At 38.1% G+C, this 8,180-nt stretch overlaps 1 long non-coding RNA gene across 1 annotated transcript; it reads right to left on the reverse strand.

The window, feature by feature from the left end:
- Positions 1–2,163: 2,163 nt before the first annotated feature.
- LOC140173341 (uncharacterized) lies at positions 2,164–7,418 on the reverse strand. The gene is made up of 3 exons (XR_011861963.1): positions 7,014–7,418; positions 2,532–3,494; positions 2,164–2,424 (listed from the first exon to the last, which is right to left on the reverse strand). It is a non-coding gene; the product is annotated as an uncharacterized lncRNA (long non-coding RNA).
- Positions 7,419–8,180: the final 762 nt, after the last annotated feature.

The following is an 8,180-nucleotide window of genomic DNA, read 5'->3' on the forward strand; positions in this document are numbered from 1 at the left end:
TTCATTTATGTTGAAGTTATGTTGTTGATGTGATTTCAGGAATCTACTCACAGGAAAGGAGTTAGAGAGGTTTTGAAGCACCCGGATACACATGCAGTTGCATCAGACGGTGATGACGATAACGACGAGTTGCAAAGAGATTGCGCCAAAGATCTAATTCAAGGAGGACACCTCAACCACGTATGAGGGATGGGGATGCAGGCACGACTAATAGAAAATGGGTACGTATGTTTGCAGTATAATAAGTTACTATAATCATAGCACCATCACAATAGATTATGTGTTTTTCTTTGTAAATGCAAGTAATATACCTAGTTACAATTGTTGGTTGTGCAGTGGTTTTTCCCTGTATGTATCACCCGTGGGTGTATGCATTTGATGTCCCTGGAAAAAAGGTTGTTCGTACTAGATAGCATACACAGTAAACCTGATACAGCACGGAGCAGGCTAGATTCATATGCGGTACCACAATAGTTCATCACTATTAAGCTCTATTTAACCGTTCTTGTTGTATTCCGTTTAAGTTTAGTTGTTTGTGTCTTAGGCGAGGCTCATTGAAGACATTGCACAGGTGGCTATCCCGACTTACAAGTCCACTCAAAAAGGGTTGCCTTACACTTATGCCTCTATTCCAATACAATCAAATAGGTGATTCTTCCCTCCAAAATCTTGCAATGTATTAATTATTTAGTTACATTGAGATGTTCCACTAATAGAATTGCATTTTTCCGTTCACTTAGATTTGACTATGGTGTGTATGCAATAAAATACATGGAGTACCAGAACAAAGGTGGAAAACTAGATGACTGGCATTATGTGAGCTTCCAAACCTATATACCTTATTACTATATTTTTTATACACAGGTAAATGTCAGTACCTACAAGCAGTTCTTTAACATTGATTTTTATATGCAGGACATCAAGTTATACAGGTTGGAAATAATACTGGACATCATCCTATCTCACAAGAATATAGCCATTGGAGCTGCCTTGAATGCCCTTGACAGCCGTGCTCGACCTCCTGTACGCCGCAACCAACCAAGGAACAAACGTATGGAGGTTAGGACTCCATTCACAGCACCTGATACAAAGAGCATACTTCAGTGAGCTGGAGGAAAGCCGAAAAAAAAGTCCACCAGAAGGAACTAAACATGGGAAGAAATAGGCTCTATATTACGTCCTTGTTTACATGGGGAGGGAATATCATCACATCTATGCTATATTTTGTTGGGACTAGACAAATTACTTGTCTTACACAATGTGACTATTTCTTTTTTATTGTTAGGTTGTTTATGGGTAGTTGCACTTTAGACCTTGACGAATTTTGTTGGTTAATTCAACGATAATGCATGTATTGTTGATATGAATTTTGTCTTTTGCACCTCAGTTTGAGATAATTTTGTGCACATGCTCAACAACCTATGCATTTTGAAGTATATTTTTTTCCAATGAATAAACCTGTTGAGGTTCCTACATGTCTCTGGATGTCTCTACTTATCTTAGTCATGCATTGTTAGTCATACTTTGCTCGTAGCCGACTGAAAACGAAACTGTATTCTGGTGGAGGTGTAACTTCTGCTTTATGTGTCTATTTTAGTCGTGCATCGTTAGAGGTGTCTTTTCGCAGATGTGTCATTCGGGAGAAGTGTCATTTGCCAAAGTGTTGTTTTGGATGTTGTTTAAGTTCGGATGTGTCTTCCACAAGAAGTGTCTTTTTGCTGTGATTTCCTCGGACCTATATATAGACGAATGTGTCTTCCACTAAAAGTGTTTTTTGGGAGAGGTGTTTTTTTCTGTGACTTGTTGCAGGTGTCTATAGATGGATGTGTCTTTTTCATGAAGTGTCTTCTAGCAGTGAATTTTTACAAGGTTTCTACATAGGGATGTGTCTTTTTCAGGAAGTGTCCTCTAGCAGTGACTTTCTAGATGTCTTTATAGGGATGTGTCTTCTGCAAGATGTGTTTTTGTGAGTGTGTCTTTCGTGTCTTCTACGAGATGTGTCTTTTGCGAGTATGACTTTCTAGGAGGTGTATTCATCGGGATGTGTCTTTTACGAGATGTGTCTTTCATGTTTATTCATCAATATCACGTAACATTCATTGGTATTTTGTAAAGTAAAATTCAAACTTAAAAAACTTGTCAGGGTTTGACAATATTAATCAATGAACATAAACTCAATAAATAATGATATATCGTCAGCTTAACAATGTTTATTTCTTTAACAACCTGAATAATTTGTCAATAATAAGTGTAAAAAAGTTACTAATAAAGAAAGGGATATCTCCATACAAATCTATAATCAAAATTCTTCTAAGTAGGCCGAAATGAGTTTAACAACGACAAGAACCCGCCATGTTCCTGTGATTCATTCGCTCTCCCAGCATAACCCCCCACTATATCTTGATTCATTGCTTGATCAACTTCCTAAAAAGAACAAACATGCATAAACAAAAAGTGAATAACAGTTACAACTTTATCCATCTGGTCATGTTAACAAGTGGTTCGAAACTAACGAAAAAAGAAACATATACCGGTGATGGATTCTTTTTCTATCTTCGCATATATTTCTTGATTGAGGTGTCGAGTTCAGATCCAAGCCTCTTCAATCTCGGCCGACCTTTCGTTGAAACCTTTGAAGGACCTTGAATGTCAGATTCACCAAGAGCGGGGTCACGCTGTGTGACCGTGCTATTTTGTATAGTTGGAACACGCCTGGACCCCAAGTTCGCACGATAATCAAGCAACTTTGACCTTAATTGATCAAGACCCGAATGTAACATGGCCGCTTCTTCTTTGCATATCACGAAATCTTGGGCAACATTATAGAAGTGTTAACACAGTCGTCTAAATAAGTTGTGGATTTCGTCAGATCGTTTCTCATCGTGGCTGCTCTTGATGAAAGTGTGTTTTCGCTGTACATTCTTGCTCCATCGAGGGATCACATAGCAAGATGGTATTGTGTCGACTCCATAATAAAAGAACACAGCCAAAAAGTGGCAACAAAGAATACCTCTTGATCCAAACATATTGCATTCGCACCGAACCTTGTGTGTCTCGGGGTCAAACTCGACACTGTATGTCCAGGACCTAGGCTCCCCATATAGTAGGTATTGCTCGTTTACGGTCACCCGAAATAAATCACCCTCTTGAGTGACACCATGGACTAAACAATCCCTTTTTTTCCTAAATTCATGTTGAACTTCCCTAAACTTAGAGGTTGTGTACTCACGCTGAAATTGTCTTTTAATTATAGAGCTCGATGAACATGGGACAACTCCTTTAGAGTCTGCAGCATCGTCCTCCAGTTTTTTTTTACTCTTTGTTCCCAAGCACATTGTCATACTTATGCACGAACTGAATCAGTCCACTTTTGCAATGCAGGTAACCACCGAAAAAGGCGTGCATACTCTCACTCCGTTGGGTACTTCTCATACCAGCCTAAAATTCATCTTGAAAATATATTGAAACCCACATTCGACGCTCATCATAAAGGTCTACAAAACCATAACATATCAAAGCAAGAATCATCATCATGAATAAATAGCTACATCACAACACACAACTAAAGACTTAGTGAAGCAACTATACATCGACGTTTCAAACAGAGATATTGCATAAAAGTATCCAAATAGGTTACCAATCATCTGATGACAACAGAAACTAAAATCGAGTAAAGTAAAAACAGAACCTGCATAACAAACCTACCATCCAAAAAGAACATAAGAGCACAATAAAGCACAAACCTAATAGCCATTTATTTTTCTCTAGGTTAAACTCATTAATGAATGCACACCAATCCTTCTCAAAAGATTCTTCAGAATGGGCATTCCAAGCAGTGTCATGCATTTTAACATCTATTTCTCTGTACTAAGCATATTCTCTGAGCTTATGTGGTATCTTCTTCATTATGTGCCATATTCACCATCGGTGTCTAGTATTTGAGAAGACATTCCTAATAGCACCAAACATGAATTTGCACTGGTCCGTGATGATGGCCTGTGGGTAGTTCCCATCCACTTCAACCAGTGTTTAAAGATCCACTCAAGGCTACGAATTTCCTTATTTCCCAACAAAGCACATCCGAGTAGAGTGGACTTGCCGTGATGGTTGACACTAATGAAAGATGCAAACAGAAGTCCATGCCTGTAATAAACACAACCAAAAACTACTAAATCACAATAGTTTGCAAAAAAAAATAAACCCTTACAATGGAGGCATAGACACAAACATACTTGTTTCTACTGTACATTGTATCAAACGATACCACATCTCCAAAATATTCATAGGACGCCCTGCATCTTGCATCTACCCATAGCGCACTCTTAAACTTGTTAGTTTTGTCCACATCAACTACATATATAAAAGAAATTCGAGTTTATATCTCTCATTCGCATGAAATAGCTAATCATTTCCTTCACATCTGCGTTTACGTCAGCACAGTGCAGATTATTTGTGATGTAGTTCTTCACATCCTTTTCTGAGTAACCCAACTTTGATGACCCACCAACCTCATTCGCTAGTGCGAGATAAGTCTTGTTGGCTCGTATGCCAGCCTCATTGTTGTTCTGAATCACACACTTGGCATGCATGGTCAGTTTCCTGTACTCACTGTAATGCACAGCTTGCTTTGCAGAACACGTGTGGGTGTGTTTTAATTCTAATTTGGACACCATCTAATTATCGTTCTGCCTATCAAGCATCACGTACATCCTTACTTTGCACCCGGTTGTTGTTATTCTCTTTACCCGCGTTGCTGCCTGATAAACCCCATTTTGAGGGTTTATCTTGTGTCGATTTCAGGGGTTTTATCAATGATTCCATACACCTTTCACATGAAAATACAAGACTTTGTGTTCCTTTCCTAATTTTGCCTCATGAATGAAAACATGCTTATTTTGCACTAAACTAGATACATTTCTAATCTTCTCTTGGTACCATTCGATGCCATAACCTGTGTGTTAAGTGGTTTCAGGATATAGGGCAGGGATGAACCGGAAGAGAGAAGGAGAATGGGTGCAAAGGAAAGGAGCATGAGAAATTGAGTTTTGGGAACTTCAGCAAGGGCGCGGGCGCGCCAAGCCGCTAGAAGTCAAAGCTAGAAGCTAAGCCACGAGCCGGCATGTGTAGCGGCTGGGCCCTAATCTCCATGGGCGCGCACGCGTACGTTGCGCCTCCGCTTGCATTGTAAGATATCCCAGTGGCGCGCACGCGTGCTTTGCGCGTGCGCGCCGATGCTCGAATATGATTTTTTTTAGAAGTCACGTGATCTGGGTGTGGAGACACTTGGAGATCTCATCTTGGGGAAGTGCCTTGGCGGGAAGAGCTTAAGAAGACCAAGGGTTGAAGGGTTAAGGGACTTTTTGCTCATTTTTTAGATGTTGCTAGATTTTTTGGTCATTGGTAGTTACATTCTTGGGGGTAGAGAAAGAGAGATTCCAAGCTTTCATTAAGGTTCATCTTCTTCCATTTCTGAATTCTCAATTACTCTTTGGTGAGATCTATTGCAATTCTCAATTTACTTTGTTCATGTTATAGATCTTCTTCTCTAATCTCAATTAGTGCTTGTAATTGCTCAAGTCTCATAGATCCTAGATTCAACTTTGTAGTTTTGGTTAATTTCTTGAGAAGTTTATTTCCATTGTTGTTTTTGGTTAATTTTTGTTAGTTCCTTGTGTTGAAGCACTTTCAACTCTACTTTCTTCTCATTTTTTACTATGCCTTTCATTCTTGCTCATCAATTGTTTGATAAAATGCCAACACTAGTTATGGAGTAAAAGTTCTTACTTGGCATAGGGTTTGGACCATTAGGAAGAGTTGAATAGTTTATGTCAATTGTTGATTTGGAATTAGAAATTGCTAATTAACTTGGAGTGCACTAAAGCTAGATTTCTCTAAGGTAAAACTAGGACTTGTGACTTAAGTTAGTTACTCTCATTTGACTTTCCTCTATACCTAGAGGTTAACTAAATGAAGCAAGGCCTAATTGTTATCATCATTGAAGGAACTATAGGGATAGAATTCTTGATGCCAACCCTAGGCCAAGCTTTCTAAAGATTGATTGTTTGTCACCTATTTTGCTAAACCTTCAAAGAATCATAACAAGACTTCCTAATCAATAAGATGCATTCTCTAGCAATTCCAAGGGAGGACGACTCGGGAGACTAGTACTCTCGGTTATAGATTGTAGGATTGTTTGATACGAAATTTAAGTGTCGGTTAGACTATACTCATGATCATATTCATCATTGAATTCTAAATCGACATGCTAAAATTTCGTTTATCACTGCCTTCACTCGAGACTCCCGATAACCTTCACGACTGCAATGTATCGATTGGTTAATAGGTACCTTTGATTCCTTCTTGGTCTTATCAAAGTTGGTATTCTTAATCCTAGTCACAAACCCAACTTTCTTTACATAATTACAATAGGACTCTTGTGCCAACTGCAATGAATCAAATCTCAATCCTACGTACGGGATTTTCTTTATTAGAATTCCAATGTGATCCGGGAACTACAACTCCATTCAGAAAATGTATCATTCAACACAAAATACAGTAATCTAATTAATTTCCAATATCTCGCTAATTTTGTGACAATAATAAAATATGTTTCACAACTCATTATTACTTACCGTAGCATCATTCTTTTTCTGAATAACGACTTCAAATTCTTTTCCCTAAAATCGATAAATGAAGACATATCACCAAACAAGATAAACATCGACCATTCGACACTCATAAAAACTCTTCCAACCAGGTAACTTTTGATAATACCTACTAATAAACAAACCAAACTAAACTAACAGAAAACATTAATATCCATGGTCACAACCATAAAAAAAAAGAAAAAAATTTACTCAAAGCTGCAAACATCATCTCCACATGATGAACTAAAAAATAATAAAACACAATTCTTGCAAGAAAGTGTATCCTTGTTAATAACTCAAAATTTAAAACATTAAATACAAGTTGCTGGTAGGCATAACCAAATACGCTACTAAAACATGAATTACCTGTTCCACAAGTGGTGTGTCATCTTCACTCAAAGACAGAACATTAACGTTGGTGGAATTAGAATGCTCACTCACGTCGTATGCAATATCGTACAATACTTCTTCAAAAATTAATGTATCCATGGACGTAATGTGATACACTCGCCTTCAATGGAGACATATACACCGAAAATCGGTTCTCGAGGAAGGGTCTGTGTTGCAAATGAAACGACTATTGCAGATTCTTATTGACGTGAATAAAATCAAGACGGAGAGATTACCGGCCGGATATGGTTGACGAGACAACGGTTGTGCGACACCTACATGCACGTACGTCGCATCTATCTTTCACGGGACTGTTGGTGCATCTAATTGGGATCTGGGAGAAGAGGCGGTCACCGCAGACTGGTCACGGCGACGTCTCGGTGACTGGAAATGTTCCACGATGGAAGGAAACACATTCAGCGATGAGAACTAAAAATAGGGTTGCGTGATAAGATTGGTGTCGCGGACTTCTCTATCAAAGTTCTACGTACCTCATGCACGGTCAGAAGTTTCGCACTCTTTCAAAATATTATTCATGGACTCCACATTAAACCTAATTAAGCCATATAAAATTATTTTAATTTTTTTTTAATTTGTGTTAGTAATAGTTGGTAGACACTCCTCTTGGTAACGTATACTTTTTCTATGATAAATTCAATGAAACTAAATCCATCTTTTCAAAGTGAGCTAAATGTTTATCAGATACGTTGAGGAGTAATAACTTTTTCCTTATATTTATCATGCATATTTAGGTTAATATTTTTGTTTTCGCTAAAAATATTAGTATCTTGGTATTTTCCATTGTTTATTCCCCGTTTAAGCAATATGCCGTAAGGTAAAAGGATTTCTAGCTAGTTTCAAATTTGCAAGTTGCTATCCAAATTATTGTTTGTTTGTTGTTTGCATTGTCAAATCGATTAAGAGTCAAACATGCATAAGCAACGACAAGAACACAGCGTTCTTTATACTTATTCAAAATCCGCGGCACTCTGCTTGCAGCAATCGATGGATTACAATGTTCCTTGATCCATTGAGTGGCACAAAGTGGATTATAGCGCCTTTTTTTTTTTTTTTTTGGCTGAAAGGAATCCACTAGCATAGAAAGGAAAGAAAATGTGAATTCCCTTTGTAAAAGCAACGTCG

Source organism: Arachis hypogaea, chromosome 6 (genome assembly GCF_003086295.3).
Source record: "Arachis hypogaea cultivar Tifrunner chromosome 6, arahy.Tifrunner.gnm2.J5K5, whole genome shotgun sequence".
Classification (NCBI taxonomy): domain Eukaryota; kingdom Viridiplantae; phylum Streptophyta; class Magnoliopsida; order Fabales; family Fabaceae; genus Arachis; species Arachis hypogaea.